Source organism: Polypterus senegalus, chromosome 1, assembly GCF_016835505.1.
Source record: "Polypterus senegalus isolate Bchr_013 chromosome 1, ASM1683550v1, whole genome shotgun sequence".
NCBI classification, from domain to species: Eukaryota; Metazoa; Chordata; class Cladistia; order Polypteriformes; family Polypteridae; genus Polypterus; species Polypterus senegalus.
Window position 1 is genome coordinate 81,903,198 of NC_053154.1, and position 22,048 is coordinate 81,925,245.

The 22,048-nt window shown below is 39.2% G+C and overlaps 1 protein-coding gene across 2 annotated transcripts in view; it reads right to left on the minus strand.

Moving 5' to 3' along the window:
* Positions 1–22,048, minus strand: part of LOC120528132 (sorting nexin-27-like) — a 154,797-nt gene that overhangs the window by 113,559 nt on the left and 19,190 nt on the right. The window lies entirely within an intron of this gene.

Here is a 22,048-nt window from a genome sequence, read left to right on the forward strand (position 1 = left end):
CGTTAAAGTTTGAATAGGAGCAGCACAGGTACTTGTATACTGTGAAATTCGGGTGCCAGACAAAGAAAGTTGCAGTGTTGAACGACACAGTAAGCACTGCCTATTATGCTAGGCTTTAGTGGCACACCACAGCTGTAAAACCAGCAGATATAACACACATCCAGCAGCGTAAAACCCTCATTTACATTCTAAACTAACTGACTAGACTTCAGCAGACACCAGCACAACTAAACACCAGTACCGTAATCTGATAACTAAGGTATAAATTACAGTTGAACTGACATCTTTGCAGGTTTTTTGGGCCAGATGGCATAAAAAAAACTCAAGCCAGAACACTTCAGATCTTGGTTTTTAACCAGGACACTTGCAAACCCAGACACTCTGACTCACCTTGCTCAGTCTCTTGAGAGCCCCAATCAGAAACTCCATTGACTCTGTAAAGATCACAACATAATCAGCAAAGTCAAGATCAGTGAATCTTTCTTCAACAAAAGATGCCCTACATCAGCTGGATCCCAAGACTCTGCCCAGGACCTAGTCCATGCAAGCATTGAACAAAGCAAGACAACACCACTGATGAACCCTAGAATAATTAAGAAAAATGTAGAGATACTGGCTCCACTAAGCATAGCACTCACAATACCAGTGTACAGGTCAGCCATGATATCCAGCAAATTCAGACTTTCATCAAAGTCTCAGGATGTCCGAACAGAGCAGATCGATTAACTGAGTTGTAAGCTTTAATTAAACTGACACAGACTGCAAAGAAGCTCTGCCGATATTCGCATTTGTGCTCGATGAGGACCATTAGTACCAGGATGTGGTCGATGGTGGACTTTTTAGGCATAAAACCAAACTGTCCCAATCGCTGGAAGGTGTGCAAGTGATCACGGATCTTATTGAGGATAACCTTACCAAGGGCCTTACCTGGCACAGAAAGCATTGTTATCCCTCTGTATTTGCCAAACAGAAAAAACGTATGATGAGTTGTATGAGAGGTTGGACACTAAGGAGGGACAAAAGGACCTGTACTGATTGGCTAGACAGAGGGACCGAGCTGGGAAAGATGTGCAGCAGGTTAGGGTAATAAAGGATAAAGATGAAAACGTACTCGCAAGCAAGGAGAGTGTGTTGAACAGATGGAAAGAGTACTTTGAGAGGATTATGAATGAAAAGAACGAGAGAGAGAAGAGGTTGGATGATGAGGAGATAGTGAATCAGGAAGTGAAACGGATTAGCAAGGAGGAAGTAAGGACAGCTATGAAGAGGATGAAAAATGGAAAAGCTGTTGGTCCAAATGACATACATGTGGAAGCATGGAGGTGTTTAGGAGAGATGGCAGTGGAATTTTTTAACCAGATTGTTTAATGGAATCTTGGACAGTGACAGGATGCCTGAGGAGTGGAGAAGAAGTGTACTGGTGCTGATATTTAAGAATAAGGGGGATGTGAAGGACTGTAGTAACTACAGGGGGATAAAATTGATGAGCCACAGCATGAAGTTATGGGAAAGAGTAGTGGAAGCTAGGTTAAGAAGTGATGTGATGATTTAGTGAGCAGCAGTATGGTTTCATGCCAAGAAAAAGCACCACAGATGCGATGTTTGCTCTGAGGGTGTTGATGGAGAAGTATAGAGAAGGCCAGGAGTTGCATTGCGTCTTTGTGGACCTGGAGAAAGCATATGACACAGTGCCTCGAGAGGAGTCGTGGTTTTGTATGAGGAAGTGGCAGAGAAATATGTATGCATTATGAGAGAAGTGTGACTGTAGTGAGGTCTGTGGTAGGAGTGACAGATGCATTCAAGGTGGAGGTGGGATTACATGAGGGATAGGTGATGGACAGGTTGACAGACGAGATTAGACAGGAGTCCTTGTGGACCATGATGTTTGCTGATGAAAATGTGATCTGTAGCAATAGTAGGGAGCAGGCTGAGGAGACCCTGGAGAGGTGGAGATATGCTATAGAGAGGAGAGGAATGAAGGTCAGTAGGAACTAGACAGAATACATGTGTGTAAATTAGAGGGAGGTCAGTGGAATGGTGAGGATGCAAGGAGTAGAGTTGGTGAAGGTGGATGAGTTTAAATACTTGGGATCAACAGCACAGAGTAATGGGGATTGTGGAATAGAGGTGAAAAAGAGAGTGCAGGCAAGGTGGAATGGGTGGAGACGAATGTCAGGAGTGATTTGTGACAGACGGATATCAGCAAGAGTGAAAGGGAAGGTCTACAGGACAGTAGTGAGACCAGCTATGTTATATGGGTTGAAGACGGTGGCACTGACCAGAAAACAGGAGACAGAGCTGGAGGTGGCAGAGTTAAAGATGCTAAGATTTGCATTGGGTGTGACGAGGATGGATAGGATTAGAAATGAGGACATTAGAGGGTCAGCTCAGGTTGGACAGTTGAGAGACAAAGTCAGAGAGGTGAGATTGTGATGGTTTGGACATGTGCAGAGAAGAAATGCCAAGTATATTAGGAGAAGGATGCTAAGGATAGAGCTGCCAGGCAAGAGAAAAAGAGGAAGGTCTAAGAGAAGGTTTATGGATGTGGTGAGAGAGGATATGCAGGTGATGGGTGTAACAGAACAAGATGCAGAGGGCAGAAAGATACAGAAGATGATCCGCTGAGGCAACCCCTAACAGGAGCAGCCGAAAGTAGTAGTAGTTATCACCTGGCTTAAGCCAGAACAAAAAGCTGTAAATCAATGACTGACAACTACAAAATACTGCACCTAAGGGAAAGCATTAATTTTGTAACTGTATGTGACTTTAATTCAATCAGGAAAGGTTCCACCTTCCTTCATAAACCAGTTGCACTCATTCCATTGAGGATTACCTGAGTCAAAGTATTACTGAGATCAAACAAGTGCAAGTATGAGTAAATCATTCCAAAGTGGCCTACAGGATTTACACAAAACACCAACACAACCATTATAATGAGAGTAAATTAAACAGACACTAACCGTTAATGTAAACAAGATACAAATCCAAAGGGAATAAAATACTAATCATAATTGAACTATAGTGCATGAACATTACAGTCTGGATAAACAAACTGCTCTGCCTTAAGGCGAATTGTGCAGCAAACAAGTAAGAACAAAAATCTAATACATTGTACTATAGTGTAAAAGTTCTTTCAAATACTATAGTTTCTTTCCTGTGCAGTATTTGTTAACAAGTTATGTCATATATTGCACAAAGACACAAAAAAACCCAAACCCGTAACATTTTTAAACAATTTTACTAACTTCAAGTTCTGTCCAATATTACACAGATATCAGAAAAAATAAAGCTATAAAATTCTACTCAGGAAACTTCAAGTTGTGTGACAGAAACGTGAGTCTGTCCAGAGCATCTAAGGTATATGTTAAAACATTTAGTTCAGTTCTGAAAGCCCTCTCAGAAGGGCTGCACAAGTACTTTTTCAAGTTTCCTCAATTTCAGGAAATGTACTTCTTGTGTTTTCCACCACTCAAGTGGATTTACATCACTGTCCACTTCAGGAATCACCAAGTAGCTCTTGATCTCTTTTTCAATGTCAGTGTACTGAGACTCGCAACAAAGCAACAGAGGATGTACATACCAGTGTGTTTCTTCGTGCCAGTCCAAAGCTCGGATAAATTGGGGAGGGTTACGTCAGGAATGGCATCCGGTGTAAAATTTTGCCAAATCAATATGCGGACAAGATGATCCGCTGTGGCAACCCCTAACGGGAGCAGCCGAAAGAAGAAGATGAAGTCATATAAGATTAATGACTGTAAAGTGAATCGTAGAGCGTATGAGAACATGAGGGCAACCATTAACAAGGATATCAGGGAGGCTAAAAGACAGTTGGGGATGAATATAGCAGATACAGCGAAAGAAGACCCTAAGAGATTGTTTCAGTATTTTAGTAGTAAAAGAACAGTCAAGAAGGAGGTCAAGTGCATCAGAAATAGTAAAGGGGAATTAAAAGATACAGACAGTGAAATAGCGGATGCCCTAAACTTGCATTTTTCTGAGGTGTTTACAAGTGAGCAAGTGTATAACCACCCAGAGGTAAACGTGACTACTAAGGAGGTACTAGGGATTTGGAAATTGTAGAGGGTGAAGTGCTGCTCAGATTAAATAAGATGAAATCAAACAAATCACCAGGACCAGATAATATTTGTCCTCGTGTTCTTAAGGAAGCTAGTAAGTACATATACACCGTTGACTAGGGGTGGGCAGTATGACAAAAATTCTGTATTACAGTATTTTTCTAAATTATCCCGGTTTCACAGTATTTTTTCCCATGCATGAGTGGATGTTAACCACATTTTCCACTGCAATTACTGCAGTAGACTGGCTAAGAATAACCTGTTCCACTGTCAAGAACATTGTACAAAAAAAAACATTTTAATGTGCACACAAGTATTAATACAGGTTTGCATGGCCCCATAAAGTGATAGTTTTCAAGGGGGTGGCACTAATGAAGAGAAGGAATCACATTGCATGACAGATGCATTCAAAATATAGAACCTTTTTGTTGAACAAAATTTTCAAAAACTTAAACTATAATTTTGACAACATATTTTCAACCATCCAAATAGGCATTTAGACTTAGTAAAATATCCAGAGGTGCTTGTCAAAAGTTGTATTGCACTGAACAGATCTTAGAAAAAGAATAAACAGTAAATATTTTTTGTAAACCAACTACACTTTCTGTTAATGTTAACAATCTCTGTCCACTGACATGTTAAAAGGACTTTTTAAACAACTTTACCATCATTAAACTGCTTAATATTTAAAGTAATAAATAATAACATCCATCCATCCATTATCCAACCCGCTAAATCTAACTACAGGGTCACGGGGGTCTGCTGGAGCCAATCCCAGCCAACACAGGACGCAAGGCAGGAAACAAACCCCAGGCAGGGCGCCAGCCCACCGCAGTAAATAATAACAATAAAATAAATTATAATATTATTACTGATAGTTGCACTATTACTTCAAGACTTCAAGCCCAGGTGCATTACACAGTATTCACCAAATTAAAATAAAACAAGTGCAACATGGTGATGACCAACTGAACCATCATTTAGGCAAACTGCATTAATATGGACCTTGCTTCAAGCTAAGCTATATACATAAATAATAAAACTGCAACTTGCATTTATAATGCTATTTGTGGTATAGCCCTACAGAATCGTATTAGGGCCACGGTGAAGAAAAAAAATATGGACACAGGGAAGAAAAAAAAAACAAACCATGCTGAGAATAAAGTCGACATGTTGACTTTATTCTCGACATTTCCACTTTAATTATGATGCTTATGTCAAGATTAAAGTCGACATGTTGACTTTATTCTCATAGTTTATTTTATAATTAAAGTAGAATGTTGTAAACTAAACTTCATCCTAAAACCAATGTTTAATTTACTAGATTTTCTCAAACCCCGTTATTTGTTAATGCAGCACATTAAATGCTTTGTATTAAGTGCTCCCCGACCCAGTTTTTAAATCACTACACTTCTTAAATGGACTTCCTCTGCACTAAGGTGGCGCCGGCACTTCATGATATTTCTGCTCTCTGAAAATTTAGAATGCGAAGATAAATACTTGATATCATGTTCATGATGAAATGCATTAAAGCAGGTATTAAAAATGCATGGTAGTGAGGAGGTAGTGCTGCTCCCTCGCAGTAAGGGGTCCCCAGGTGTATGTTTAGTGTAGAGAACTTTATGGCAGGTGTGACGAGGCTCCAAAAAACTGGATGTATGAATGGGTATCGCAAAGGTTTAACTTAAATATTGTGTAAATGTTGGGTTTGTGATCTGGTGGTCGGAGACTTTCTTTATTGCACGTGTGCGGTCTGTCTGACGTACCAAAACCTCAGTTCCTATCGATCCTTTTTCTTTCTCCACATAACCAATCACCACACGATAAACGTCTTTGTGAAATTAAAACTAGTTATAAACTTAGCCCACAAAGTGTTCAGAACTTTAAAAATATCTTTGTTATACATGTTTAATTATGCCATCCATTCAGGGTTGAGCCCATTCCAACAATCATTGTGTGCGAGGCACGAGCAAATCCTGAACGAGTCGCCAGCACATTGCAGGGTGAATACGAGCAATACACTAGCAGGGTCAGTATAGCATAACAAAACCCCACATCCTACATGACTTTGAAAGGAAACTGAAGCACGCCGAGTAAATCCACCAGAAAAACATGCAAATTCAAGGCAGGGAACACCCGAGACACCCTTGCTGTGCAGCAGCAGTGCAACCTCCATACCGCCGTGCCCCCACATGATTAATACATGATATAATTTTCATGATAAAATGCATTAAAACATGTATTTATCTTAACATTCTAAATGTTCTGAGAGTACAATTATCATGAAGTGAATGTATTCTTTGCGGCGACCGCTGCCAGTGTCTACTCAGTACAAGATAAAGTCAGTTTAAGAAGCACATACCGATTTAACATGGCTTGGGGAACACTTAACACAAAGCATTTAATGTGCTATATAACTTATGACGGGGTTTGAGAAAATCTAGTAAATTAAATATATTCATTTTACGATGAAGTTTAGTTTACAAAGTTCTACTTTAATGACAAATTACGAGAATAAAGTCAACATGTCGACTTTAATCTTGACATAAACAGCGAGAATAAAGGAGAAATGTTGAGAATAAAGTCAACATTTCAACTTTATTCTCATCATAAGCATCAAGATTAAAGTGGAAATGTCGAGAATAAAGTCAGCATGTCGTCACACTATTACACAGTACCCAGGTACATTACACTGTATTGAAAACAAATAAAACAAGTACAACTTGGCTTGCAGTAGTATCCAAGTAGTACAGAAACAGTATTTACACATTTGAACATAATGGTTCACATCCAACCTTTTAAAACCAAAGTATCTCCAAGCAACGGACGCGACTCCTTTTTTTCGGCAAAAGTTCTTCTGTGTCATCATGTTCAACTTTTTCGTCAGTGACAGCTTCAGTTTCGGAATGTTCTCTGTCCATATTCTCCACGCAATACCTATACTACCACTACCTATTTAGCGGTGTAGCAGTGAAAAAGAGCCCCTGCGCAACACCTCTGTGATTAGCGGTGTAGCAGTGAAAAAGGTCCCCACTTGAACAGTTTCCCGCTGCGCCACGTTCCGAACGTCGTTTAGGCAATTTAAACCCGTGTTGCAGTATAAGAAAAATCCATATCATAACAAAAATAAAAAACGGTTTTCGGTATGAACCGGTATATCGCCCATCACTACCCTTGACACATATTTTTAGGAAGTCACTGCATACTGGAGAGATTCCGAAGGACTGGAAAATGGCAAATATCAACCCATTACATAATAAGGGTGACAGGGCAGATCCAAGCAACTATAGGCCAGAAAGCTTAACATGTATCACAGGAAAATTAATGGAATTATTAAGGATAAAATTAAGCAATACATGGCAAGGACAGGAGTTATTCTGAACAGTCAGCATGGGTTCAGAAGAGGGAGGTAGTGTTTTACTAACATGCTGGAATTCTATAAAGAGGCAACAAAAGGATTCGATCAAAGTGGAGTATATGATATTATTTATCTGGACTTTCAGAAAGCATCTGATAAGGTGCCACATGAGAGGTTGGGCATCAAATTAAAAGAAGTGGGAGTTCAGGGTGATGTTTTTAGATGGGTGCAGAATTGGCTTAGACACAGGAAGCAGAGGGTGATGGTGCGAGGAACCTCATCATGTTAAGAGCAGTGCTTCACTGGGGCCAGTGCTAGGGCCACTGCTATTTTTAATATATATATCTATATATATCTCTATCTCTATCTCTATATATATATATATATATATATATATATATATATATATATATATATATATATATATATATATATATATATATATATATATATATATATAAATGATTTAGATAGGAATATAAGTAACAAGCTGGTTAAGTTTGCAGATGATACCAAGATAGGTGGATTAGCAGATCATTTGGAATCCATTATATAATTACAGAAGGACTTGGATAGCATACAGGCTTGGGCAGATTTGTGGCAGATGAAATTTAATGTCAGTAAATGTAAAGTATTACATATAGGAAGTAAAAATGCTAGGTTTGAATACACAATGGGCGGTTAGAAAATCGAGAGTACACCATATGAGAAGGATTTAGCAGTCATAGTGGACTCTAAGCTATCGACTTTCCAACAGTGTTCACAAGCCATTAAAAAGGCTATCAGAATGTTAGGTTATACAGTATAGCACGATGCGTGGAGTATAAGTCCAAGGAAGTTCTGCTCAACCTTTATAATGCACTGGTGAGGCCTCATCTTGAGTACTGTGTGCAGTTTTGGTCTCCAGGCTACAAAAAGGACATAGCAGCGCTAGAAAAGGTCCAGAGAAGAGCGACTAGGCTGATTCCAGGGTTACAGGGGTTGAATTATGAGGAAAGATTAAAAGAGCTGAGCCTATAAAGTTTAAACAAAAGAAGATTAAGAGGTGACATGATTGAAGTGTTTAAAAATTATGATGGGAATTAGTACAGTGGATCCAGACTGTTATTTTAAAATAAGTTCATCAAGAACACGGGGACACAGTTGGAAACTTGTTAAGGGTAAATTTCGCACAAACATTAGGAAATTTTTCTTTACACAAAGAACCATAAACACTTGGAATAAGTTACCAAGTAGTGTGGTAGACAGTAAGACGTTAGGGACTTTCAAAACTCGACTCAATGTTTTTTTGGAAGAAATAAGTGGATAGGACTGGCGAGCTTTGTTGGGCTGAATGGCCTGTTCTCGTCTAGGGTGTTCTAATGTTCTAATGAAGAAGAAGTGTACTAAGACTTGCCTTCTCTGAATTCCTGTAATTTTTTTTTATATATATATACAAAACAGCTACTAAAAGATTTTTTTTTCTTTTTTGCTCCCTCACTTGTGTCATCACTTGCTCCAACTTCTGCAGCCATAGGGGCAGGGAGATGGGGATCTTTGCAAGTGTTTTAAATAATGAAAGAAAAAAATGTGCTTTGGAATCGAGGACACCAAGATGGCTTGCAAAGTAAAACACGCACAATAGGCATATGCTTCTTATGGAAATAAAAATAATCCATTTGAACAAAATTATGTAATTTTTTTTAATAGATTAATAATTTGTTGTTTTTTTCCCACCCTAACACCTACAGGGCTCCATACTAGACAAAATTCACTTAAATTGCATTTTACCGAGGAACAACACTTTTTCAAATGCCAACTCTGTATACCCTTACTCATTCATTTTGATCTCAGTTTATTACGGTTTTGACTAAGTTCAGTTACATTTGTCTTACAATTACAGGAAAAAGGCAGTTTATCTTGACATAAAAATGAAGGTGATCTGGCTTTGAATCCAGTTAACCTCTGAAGCTTCCGTGTTGTGATTCATGATGTGCCGCTTTGAGCGAACCACCATGAAGGGGTAATGAAATCACACTGAACTCCTTTATCTGTTAATGTTTATTATTAACAGTCTGAAATATTAAAACTGAGAACATTTGAGTGTTAAAACTCTGTTGGTACAACTCCTCCTCTCACAGTTAACACAATGAACAGACAAGAGGGACAGGCTCATACTGATGACATAACATAACATAGACAAAGAAGTGTGTTTTTGATTGCTTTTTGCAAAATGAAGGACATAATAGATAATTTCAGCATGAAAATTGTTAATACAACAATTATGATATTGTCAAAGACAATACATATCTCACACTCCCAATATATTATATACAGGGCGAGTCAAAATTATGTTAACACTAATGGTACGCTAATGTATATACTTGTATACAATTTTTGTGGACAATTTATGTGCCAAATATGGTATATGTGTTGAAAATGATGGCAAACAGGGCGAGACATTCCTGTAAATTATCTTGCACATATGAAGTATGTTTTGTGAATAAATTGTTTCCGCCATTCAAATGTTAACATAATTTTGACTCGCCCTGTATAAATATACACACACACTTATCATATTTCTTTAATCCTCGAGTTTATCAATAAGCGGTATTATTATTTTTCTTAAAACGAGTGTACTTCAGCTACCTTGATATAAGTCTAACAAGTGGACGTCATCTCCTACAACAGAGAAATGTAAAGTAAATAAAGTAGGAGCTTTACCAAATTGTTTAATTCATTAAATACCCAAAGTTAAATCTCATACCAGTGCTTGAAGTTGGAAAGCATCTGAAGAACTTGAAGCTCAAGGGGACTCCCACTCCAATCTCTTTTGATATCATACATACCTCTGCTTCAGCATCCAACGGAAACCTTCTACACCATTGTGTAAAAGTAATAACAAAATCGGGAGGAAGAACACCACGCTGACTAAGCAAATGACTGCCAGTAGTTTGGTTCCACTTCAAGCACTGCTTGCAGGCAAATAGGAATGTAATTGTACTGTGCACACAAGATAATAAATCTGAAATAAAATTATTACACTATATATCAAAGCAGTGCTTTTTTTTTTGTTCTTTTTTTTTTTACAAAGCCAGTGCTATTGTCCTCCTGCATGCACGCTGCACATTGTAAGCTTAGAATACCAGTCTACATTTATCTTTATGCGTTTTTTGTGGCATGTCTGCACGCATAATGAGTAAAGAAAAAATATGCAATATCCATGGTACGATCAAACATAAAGTAGTAACACAACTTTTTTTTTTTTTTTTTTATATAAATAAAGCATTGTAGGGTCGCATTTCTGCTTAAATGGTGGTAGAAAGTGAACCGAGGACATTGTGTTTAAGTAAGTAAAAGGAATTAGTAACTTCTAGTTTCTTAAAAGAAAAAAACAAAAAAAAATATTTCAACTTCCTGTTGGTAGACATTTATTCCAGTCTGTTTTATGATGAGGCAGATGTAATTTTAGAGATTTATTAAAATATGGGATCGTTATTTGTACCAATTTCAAATTAATTTGGAACTAATCACCATTAACATCATACAGAACACTGCTACATGTATCAGATTGCTACAACCCAGCACAACAAAACTATCACGTCCCAATCTAAAATGCATATGCAACATTCCCATCACCCAGTGTAGATGCTTTCGGAGGCATGTGGGTAGAGTAGCTAATTATTCTCTCCATCTCTCCACCCATGGACTCCCTCATCAGCCCAAGACATTAGTATCACACATTACTGAGGTTTTGAAATGACAATGTGAACTTTTAAGACATTGAACAGCCCCAGTACTATAAAAACTTTACCTCTCTTGTGTGAACAGGAAATCTTTTTACAGGATCAATGAGAAGGTAGAGATAGAAGTCCAATTAAGCATGTCAAATATGTAGTATAAATAATAATGTATTCTCTTCTCTATTTTTATAAAAAACACTGTGTGTGATGCCATGTGCATAATTATAAACGCTGACAAGCTGAGGCTAAATTTCCAGGGTTTGCACACAACTAATGGGTGTGAATGGGAAAAATTACCATGTAAAAACTGCTCCAGGTGTTCTACTGCAGATTTGTATATGAAAGTAAGTAACCTTTATTCACTTTTGGCAAGTATTTACAGGACAATAAAGGATTAAATGTAAGCATGATATAGTTTAACATCTCCCACAATGATGACTAGAACAATTCAGTCCAAGCTGAACACAGAACATCATTGGTTTTACATTTTTTTATTTCATATATAGTGATACCTTGGTATACGTCCGCTTTGGAATTGTCCAACTTGGTATACGTCCTGTTTGGACATAAAAAATTTTGCTTGGCATACGCCCTTTGTTTGGAATACGACTCGCATGTTACCCTTGTTTACCTCTCTCGAGACAAAGTCACGACTGCCCACGAGCATCAGTACGGCAGTTGCTAGCATTCAGAGAACAACCCGCATGCTACCTGTTGTATATGATTGTTCAATGATGCTTCTGTGCATTGCTTTATGTTCGGGTGTTGATTGCTATGGTCTGTGTCATTTGAGTCATATGACTGCCGGAGGGAGGGGTATGGTTTAGAAGGCATGCTGTATGGAGAGTTGGTTAAACATGGTTCAAAATAAACAGCATTCGAAACATTATTCTGAGTGTGTCACTACTTCAAACTAGAGAACACTTCACTACCCTTGTTTACCTCTCTTGAAACAAAGCCACGACTGCCCACAAGCGTCAGTACGCCAGTTGCTAGCATTCAGTGAACAACCCGCGCTATAACTCTCTGTGAATTTTCATGTGATTTTGTGTTTTTTCACATAAATTTGAATTGATTGTTGAAAAGTATGAAGGTGGCATGCGTATCTGGGACATAGCTGCTGCATATCGTATGCCGAGAACGACAGTATCTACGATTGTGAAAAACAAAGACGTTATTAAAAGGTAAAGTGAGGTTAAATTTTCGTTTATTTCATCTAATTGCTTTTGTATTAATGTATTTTAGTATTAAGCAGTGTTTAAATTATTTTATACAACCCCATCTATGTATAATATGCCAATAACAATAGGATTTTTTTTCATGGGAACGGATTAATCATTTTCCCTTTATTTCTTATGGAAAAAATTCATTTGGTATATGTCCTGTTTGGTATAAGTCAAAGGATCTAGAACGGATTAAAGACGTATACCGAGATACCACTGTATATTACAAAAACAGAACACAGTGTTTCCTTATAACATTTCAAGTGAGGTAACACTGTCAGAGATACATTTTGAAAGTTAACATGGATATTACTTATTAATTGTTTTATGTATGACCCCCCCTCCTTGAGCCGTCACCTTATCGTGGTGGAGGGGTTTGCGTGTCCCAATGATCCTAGGAGCTATGTTGTCCGGGGCATTATGCCCCTGGTAGGGCCACCCAAGGCAAACTGGTCCTAGGTGAGGGATGAGGCAAAGAACTGATCAAAACACCTCCAATGAAGAATAAAAACTGTGGTCACCGGGGCCCCCCTCTGGAGCCAAGCCTGGGGGTGGGGCTCGATTGCGAGCGTCTGGTGGCCGGGCCTGCACCCATGGGGCTCGGCCGGGCACAGCCCGAAGAGGTAGCGTGGGTCCTCCTTCCCATGGGCTCACCACCTATGGGAGGGGCCAAGGAGGTCAGGTCCAGTGTGAGTTGGGTGGTGGCCGGAGGCGGGGACCTTGGCGGTATGATCCTCGGCTACAGAAACTGGCTCTTGGGACGTGGAATGTCACCTCTCTGAAGGGGAAGGAGCCTGAGCTAGTGCGCGAGATTGAGAGGTTCCGGCTAGATATAGTCGGACTCACCTCGATGCACAGCTTGGACTCTGGAACCAATCTCCTTGAGAGAGGCTGGACTCTCTACCACTCTACCACCTCGGATAGTCGAACCTCGGATTCAGGAGGAACAGTGTGGTTTTCGTCCTGGTCACGGAACAGTGAACCAGCTCTACACCCTTAGCAGGATCCTGGAGGGTGCATGGGAGTTTGCCCAACCAGTCTACATGTGCTTTGTGGACTTGGAAAAGGCGTTCGACCGTGTCCCTCGGGGAATCCTGTGGGGTGCTCGGGAGTATGGGGTACGGACCCCTGGTAAGAGCTATTAGGTCCCTGTACAACCGGTGTCAGAGCTTGGTCTGCATTGCCGGCAGTAAGTCGAGCCCGTTTCCAGTGAGAGTTGGACTCCGCCAGGGCTGTCCTTTGTCACCGATTCTGTTCATAACTTTTATGGACAGAATTTCTAAACACAACCAGGGTGTTGAAGGGGTCGGTTTGGTGGACTCAGGATTGGGTCACTGCTTTTTGCAGATGATGTTGTCCTGTTTGCTTCATCAGGCCGTGATCTTTAGCTCTCTCTGGAGCGGTTCGCAGCCGAGTGTGAAGTGGCTGGGATGAGAATCAGCACCTCCAAATCCAAGGCCATGGTCCTCAGCCGGAAAAGGGTGGAGTGCCCTCTCAGGGTTGGGGGAGAGATCCTGCCCCAAGTGGAGGAGTTCAAGTATCTTGGGGTCTTGTTCACGAGTGAGGGAAGAATGGATCGTGAGATCGACTGGCGGATCGGTGCGGCATCCGCAGTGATGCGGGCTCTGCATCGGTCTGTCGTGGTGAAAAAGGAGCTGAGCCTTAAGGCAAAGCTCTCAATTTACCAGTCGATCTACGTTCCTACCCTCACCTATGGTCATGAGCTCTTTGTAGTGACCAAAAGAACGAGATCGCAAATACAAGCGGCTGAAATGAGTTTCCTCCGCAGGGTGTCTGGGCTTTCCCTTAAAGATAGGGTGAGGAGCTCAGTCATCCGGGAGGGGCTCAGAGTAGAGCCGCTGCTCCTCCGCATCGAGAGGAGTCAGATGAGGTGGCTTGGGCATCTGATCAGGATGCCTCCTGGACGCCTCCCTGGTGAGGTGTTCCGGGCACGTCCAACCGGGAGGAGGCCCAGGGGAAGACCCAGGACATGCTGGAGGGACTGTGTCTCCCAGCTGGCATGGGAACGCCTTGGGATTCTCCCGGAAGAGCTGGAAGAAGTGGCCGGGGAGAGGGAAGTCTGGGCTTCTCTGCTTAAGCTGCCACCCCCGCGACCCGACCTCGGATAAGCGGAAGAGGATGGATGGATGTATGACCTCTGTCACTTTTATTCCTCCAGACAATCTCCCTTTCCTTGCACGTTTTTCAAACCATGTGCCGATAACCTTCTTTGAGTTGCCACAAGTGTCTGTTGTTCTGCTGGCATTAAGGCTGTTGCCAAAGGTTTATCATACTTGTGGTCCATAACTGTACGGCTGTTCGGTGCTCAATGGCTTCCCGTGAGTCCATGAGTTTCCAGGGTTGCATGAGTAAACAGAAATCTAAAGGTCTGACACAGGAAAATCTGCTGGTGTAAAACAGCGCTATTTGTTTTGAAATCCAGAAATGTGTAATGTCTCTATCCGAAATAGATAGGTAATTTTTCACTCTTCTAAACTAAATTGTTAAAAAATGTGATCATTATCTCAATAAGAGAAGCTATAGAAAAAAACAATAGGGAAGACTTTTTAATGATGGAATGATTACTCTTCAAAAAGGTGCAGGTGAAGCAGTTTATACTACATTTCTGGTAAAAAAAATGACAGTGATACAGTGCAAAGCGAGATAAATTTGGGAGTTCACAGTGGACTTACTGCTTTGTTGCGGTGCACGGTATGGCACACCACGCAGGCAGCTATGAACAGTTATGCAGTGTAAAGTGCAGCTCAATCACAGGCTACCACAGGAAAATTATTGCTTTAAAGTGGTGCATAGTGCAGCACACTAGGAAAGCGCCTATAAAGAATGATGCAGTGCGAAGTACACAACTACATCTTTGCCAATAACTCTCCAACAACTAACAGATATGTAAGATATCACCAGTTCACTTGGTCAACTAATTAGCAGAATTCATCACCTGATTCCCACCCACGATAGTTCGTGGTTGAACAAAAAAGTGCATACCCAGGAGTAGGAGCTTAAAATAAATAAATAAATAAATAAATAAAAAGTACTAGGAACTACAAATGGGCAACTTTCCTGCAGTGGAAGTGCAACAAAATCGAGTTTCCAAAAAGTCCCTAGTTCCTGAAAAATGTTTCTGAAACGTTTCTGCAGTGGCACAGTGTCTTAAGTCTTTTTATATTATGTTATGTTAGAGCCTTATTCCAAAATGGATTAAATTCAATTTTTTCCTCAGAATTCTACACACAACACCCCATAATGACAATGTGAAAAAAAAGTTTACTTGAGATTTTATTTATTTATTTTATTAAAAATAAAAACATTAAGAAAGCACATGTACATAAGTACATGCACATGACTTATGTATTCACAGCCTTTGCCATGAAGCTCAAAATTGAGCTCAGGTGCATCCCATTTCCCCTTATCATCCTTGAGATGTTTCTGCAGCTTAATTGGAGTCCACCTGTGGTAAATTCAGTTGATTGGACATGATTTGGAAAGGCACACACCTGTCTATATAAGGTCCCACAGTTGACAGTTCAGTTTAGAGCACAAACCAAGCATGAAGTCAAAGGAATTGTCTGTAGACCTCCGAGACAGGATTGTCTCGAGGCACAAATCTGGGGAAGGTTACAGAAAAAATTCTGCTTCTTTGAAGGTCCCAGTGAGCACAGTGGCCTCCATCATCCGTAAGTGGAAGAAGTTCAAAACCACCAGGACTCTTCCTAGAGCTGGCCGGCCATCTAAACTGAGCAATTGGGGGAGAAGGGCCTTAGTCAGGGAGGTGACCAAGAACCCGATGGTCACTCTGTCAGAGCTCCAGAGGTCCTCTGTGGAGAGAGGAGAACCTTCCAGAAGGACAACCATCTCTGCAGCAATCCACCAATCAGGCTTGTATGGTAGAGTGGCCAGATGGAAGCCACTCCTTAGTAAAAGGCACATGGCAGCCCACCTGGAGTTTGCCAAAAGGCACCTGAAGGACTCTCAGACCATGAGAAACAAAATTCTCTGGTCTGATGAGATAAAGATTGAACTCTTTGGTGTGAATGCCAGGCATCATGTTTGGAGGAAACCAGGCACCGCTCATCACCACGCCAATACCATCCTTACAGTGAAGCATGGAGGTGGCAGCATCATGCTGTGGGGATGTTTTTCAGCGGCAGGAACTGGGAGAATAGTCAGGATAAAGGGAAAGATGACTGCAGCAATGTACAGAGACATCCTGGATGAAAACCTGCTCCAGAGCGCTCTTGACCTCAGACTGGGGGGACGGTTCATCTTTCAGCAGGAGAACGACCCTAAGCACACAGCCAAGATATCAAAGGAGTGGCTTCAGGACAACTCTGTGAATGTCCTTGAGTGGCCCAGCCAGAGCTTAGACTTGAATCTGATTGAACATCTCTGGAGAGATCTTAAAATGGCTGTGCACTGACACTTCCCATCCAACCTGATGGAGCTTGAGAGGTGCTGCAAAGAAGAATGGGCGAAACTGGCCAAGGATAGGTGTGTCAAGCTTGTGCCATCATATTCAAAAAGACTTGAGGCTGTAATTGCTTCCAAAGGTGCATCGACAAAGTATTGAGCAAAGGCTGTGAATACTTATGTACATGTGATTTCTCCGTTTTTTTATTTTTAATAAATTTGCTAAACCCTCAAGTAAACTTTTTTCACATTGTCATTATGGGGTGCTGTGTGTAGAATTCTGAGGAAAAAATGAATTTAATCAATTTTGGAATAAGGCTGTAACATAAAATGTGGAAAAAGTGATGCGCTGTGAATACTTTTCAGATGCACTGTATGTACATGTTGTGCTTTTTTTAATTTAGCATTTCTTTTCTTATTTGGTTGATTCATATTTTATTGTATTTACTAGGCGGACCCGCCTTTTAAGGCGATCGACTTTTAAGCTGATCACTTCTTAAGGCAATTCAATATGTAGATCAATTTGATATTTAATACAAACTCATTAATTTGGTTATATTGCATTTGAGCGGTATTACTTTAATACTCGTCGTTTCTGTTATTTTTGTGATGAAATTTAAAATTTTTTTCTATATTGAGGTCGCCCTTTTGAACCTCCCTGATATTTACTACGTGGTGAGGCATTTTACTCCATCAACATTAATTATTTCCAGAGACATAATTTTGTCTATTTTTCCAGCGCATCGCGCACAAAAGCAAGGGAACGATGGGAGCACCAGAACTCTGCTCACATCATGTCGTTTCGTACCGCAAGCTGCAAGTATTAAGTCTGTGATAAGCGGAATACCGCTACGCTTTCCACTCACGGGACGGAAGGAGAATCCCGACCGCTTATATAGTAAGAAAGAAGAAGATATCGCACAGTCTGGAGTATAAAATCATCTTTTACCTGGAGAAACGAAACTAAAAATCCCATCTCTATCTATCTATCTATCATGCATTGCAAAATGGACAGGGCGTGTGTGAAACTCCGCGCCTGCGTAGCACTCACGGGACGGAAGGACAATCCCGACCGCTTTTATATAGAAGGATAATTGTGCAGAGTACACTGGACTTGTAAATGGAAATGTGCTTACAAATAAACTGAATTGAATAGTATAATTTCTATATGGAAAAATCATTCTTCAGTCAAAGAGTTTTTAATTTGCTTCTTTACAGAACATTATTTGACATCCTAAAACAACCACCTTTAATTTAAATATTTTGCTCTCATAATCAAAAGAAGGCTGCTGGGCTTCTTCTAAAAAGCCTAAGAGTACACATTCTCTTCATAACATTGACCATATTTGACTGTTAGTACTGCACTAAGAAATGAAAAGTGCTTTAATTTAGTGTGGATTTAACACTGATTTCATTAAGATTAATTTTTTTGGCAAATAAATACTGCTCTAAAGGCTGAGGGAAGAAAACATTAATTTTTCTAGGAACACAATTTTGTGATGAAGAATGGGTAAACCTTAGATATGTCAAAACATACTATTAGGCCTTAAAAAAAAAATAAAAAAAAAAAAAACACCACAGTTCCTTCTAAAGCAAGGGAAAATTTGTTATAAAAATGATCACTTCCCCTTTGGCCACATGAAAGAAGAGTGTGGGTGTTTACACTTTTTTTATATAATCGTACTTGGCCATATCAGCTTGCAAATGATTTGCTTTCTTGTAATATATTTTTCTTTCCAAGTATTAAATCTGGGCAGAAAAATGGCACAGTGTTATAGCTGCTGTCTCACAGGTCATGATTGGAGTTGTATATCTTCTACTTTCTGTATGTATTTTTCCTGGGTAATCAGGTTTTCCTCCTTCCACATCTCCTTTATTTACTAAGCATTTTCAGCAACACAGCTCAAAGCCAATTATGATTATTATTTATTATCTTGGACAATTTACATCTAACCTATTATTTTAAATAAACTATTAGGAACAATAGAAAACATCAACAAACCAATATAAACAGATAATGATAAAAAAAAACAAATTCCAGAATAAACAGATGAGCCATACATCAGTCCACCACTAACTCCCCCTTACACTCCTCCTACTCTGTACATTAATAAGAATAACTTTCCAATAAATTAACAACTCATTGTAACAGAACCCCACCGCGACTCCCCTATTACACTCCTCCTACTCTGCACTTTAATAAGAATATTAATTAACAGTTCAGCATGAGTTCACCTCCTTTATCAGCACACAGTACCTGTCCTGTCCACTACGTTTCATTGAACATTTCTAATTTGTTAGTTAGATTGCGGAACATAAATTCAAGCTTCAGTCTACCTACACATCTAACCTCTTTGTTCTTAGGGCTATATAAAGTTAGTTAATCTGATGCTCTCTTCAAAGTCGACATAGTTTAACAGTACTTCTTTTGGTTTACAGACAATCACCTGCCCAAGTGAAGCTAAAGTGGAATTTTAGAAGGAAGTTTCAAAGAAGAAATGGTATTATGGACTAGCTTTTACAACAAAGAGAAAATTTTGGAGAATTTTTGGGAATTACTGAAATATGAATTCAAGGAACCTTTTATATTTAGGGAAAAATAAATATTTCTGCCATTGCCTGCTTTTCTGAATATTTCAAAATCGCATTTCATTTACTGAAATATATCAGAGGAAATATACAAACTCCATTTTACAATATTTATAATAGCCAAACCATCAGCACCAACTGAATACTGGCAATTAATGTGATGTGCTCAGTATACGAGACCAGGCAGTAAGAATGACCTGACTTGAAGCAATAAAATTTAAGGCCAGGACCCCTACAAGTCCACTTCTGCAAGGTTTTCCAGATACTTCTATTTATATCACAAGTCTTACAATTTCTCTTTAATTCTAAGTTTACTTTGTTTTTAGACAAAACAATGAGAGAGGTATAAGGAAAAAAATAAACATAAACATTGTCAAAAGTAAAAGAAAAAAAAAAAAAGTATCACCACAGGAAATTGTAAAATATCCAAGGATTCACAATAGAGTATAGAGATATAAAGTGGGCTCTATAAATACAGGCCTGACTGATTTGTTAGCAGATGCTGAAAACAAAGTGCTGTTGCCTTGGTGATACTGAAAACAAAAGCACACCTGGCTAAGGTTTTAGGTTTCCTGCAGATACTACTGAAAATAATTTCTAGATAATTAATGAGCCAATATGACAGTGTTCCCTGATATTACAGTCATACTGACTACTGAATGTTATATTTAAACATTGATTCCAATTGATATGAAATATGTAATACCACAAATAAATGTGCTGTCATCAGCAAATAATACTTAGCATACAATTTTTACAAACAATTCCTTTTAGGGAAGAAACAAACTTGCACATAGCATGGGGTCTGTTCCAGAAAGCAGAATTAGTGTAAAAAATGGTTAAGGTAAGTTGGGGTTCACATAAATTGTGCTAATTCTGTTCAGATTAAACCTGGATTTAACCAAGCCTGCATTTCTGGAAGAGGGTTAGGACAGAATTATGTGATACATTAAGACATAGATGCAAATAAGTCACTAATCCAGCTTAGGCTTTACAGTATCTGTTCTAGAAAGAAAGAGTTGATGAAAACCAGCTTATTTACTGGGGGAACCAATGCCCTGAAACTAGCCTACAAAAGAGTACTTTAGCATGCAGGATTAATGCTGTGCAGCGTCAATAATTAGGAAGCAGAGACTCCAATTAAAAACCAAAGGTTACAAATGTCCTGTCAAAAATTAAAAATGCTAACAAAATGATGAAAATGTTATGCCCTTCTTAAACAAACAATTGGCATAGAAATACAACTTCTTTGCCAAATTCTGCAGAGAGAAATGTAATCAGACCCCAGTCAGACACAGTAGTGCTTGCATGTATGTTATCCTTTTACCTCCAATACTTTGATTAAAACAGCAGCTTCCAACATTGGAGATGCCACACATATTGGCAAAGTGCCCACAGAAGTGCGCCCAAACTTTGAAGTGGGGTCTGTACACACACAGATTGAAATAAATAAACACGATCAAAGTGAAATTCTACAGAATCACAGACAGTGCAATCAAATTTAAACAGCAGCAGTTATTTCTGAGCAAAAATAATTGACAATAGATTCACTGCTGGAAAAATCTGCCCAACTTCACACCTTTTGTAGAGCCTCTTGCTTTTTAAAGAAAGACTGTTCTCTTCCACAAATCCCTAATATGCTTTTTTATGCCGTTTCAATTTGGGGTACTATAAAGGAATAATGCAATGATATGACTTCTGTATTGTACTGTAATTCATTTGGCTGATGGCTTCTATAGCACTTGCCATTTTCCCCCCTCTCTTTTTTACTAATTGAGGCAGCTAGCTGCATGACACTTGTAGCCATTCTCACTCCGACAGATGGTTACTCTGCTAGATTTTATTCCTTGTAAATTGCCTTGGATAAAAGCCTTTGTTAAAGGAATAAGTGTATTACAGGACTTCCCAATGCAATTGGGTGTGTGGTTAGAAACCAAAAAAAAAAAACAACCAAAGCATTGAATGTGAATTAAGGAGACAATTGCGCTATTCTTTGTTTTTTTTTCAGCACAAGCAACATATACATTAAATACATTGTCAATCACTAGTACTGAGATACAGATAACCTTACTATAAAATATTTAAGATTTATATAAAGAAAATCACATGAAATCAGATTAAGCAGCAGATATGCATGAGAAAATAAGTAAATGCTGCTAAAAAGGGTTTGCTTCACTGAAATATGCTTATACACACTTCAGTTAAATTAAAGGTATGTCAGTTCAAACAATGCAAAGGGCAGATCTGATGCCCTGTTACACTCAGACTTGCCTTTGACTCTGGGCTATTACATAAATAAGAACTAGCTGGTCCAAAAATAATAAAATCTCCAGAGTGAAGTATATTTTCACAGGAACCTGGTTTCTATATCATTGTTTAAAGACCACTAAAGACTCATCAGTAGACTGACCCATCCTAATTAAATGAGGTTGTCTATAAGCCCTGTACATAACTTGCATTCTGTCCTGGAAGCTTTCCTGGTTTCTGAGAAAAATAGAAACATAAAAGGAATGGATTTTGAATTAATTCACAGAAGTAGTAAGAGTGAAGGACCAAGATGTCGGGAAGTTTCTTCCCTTAAGACTGACAAACTTCTTTTGATTCACTTTGGTAATCTCAATGAAAAAATAACATCAAAAATTAGTCTTGGCTTGA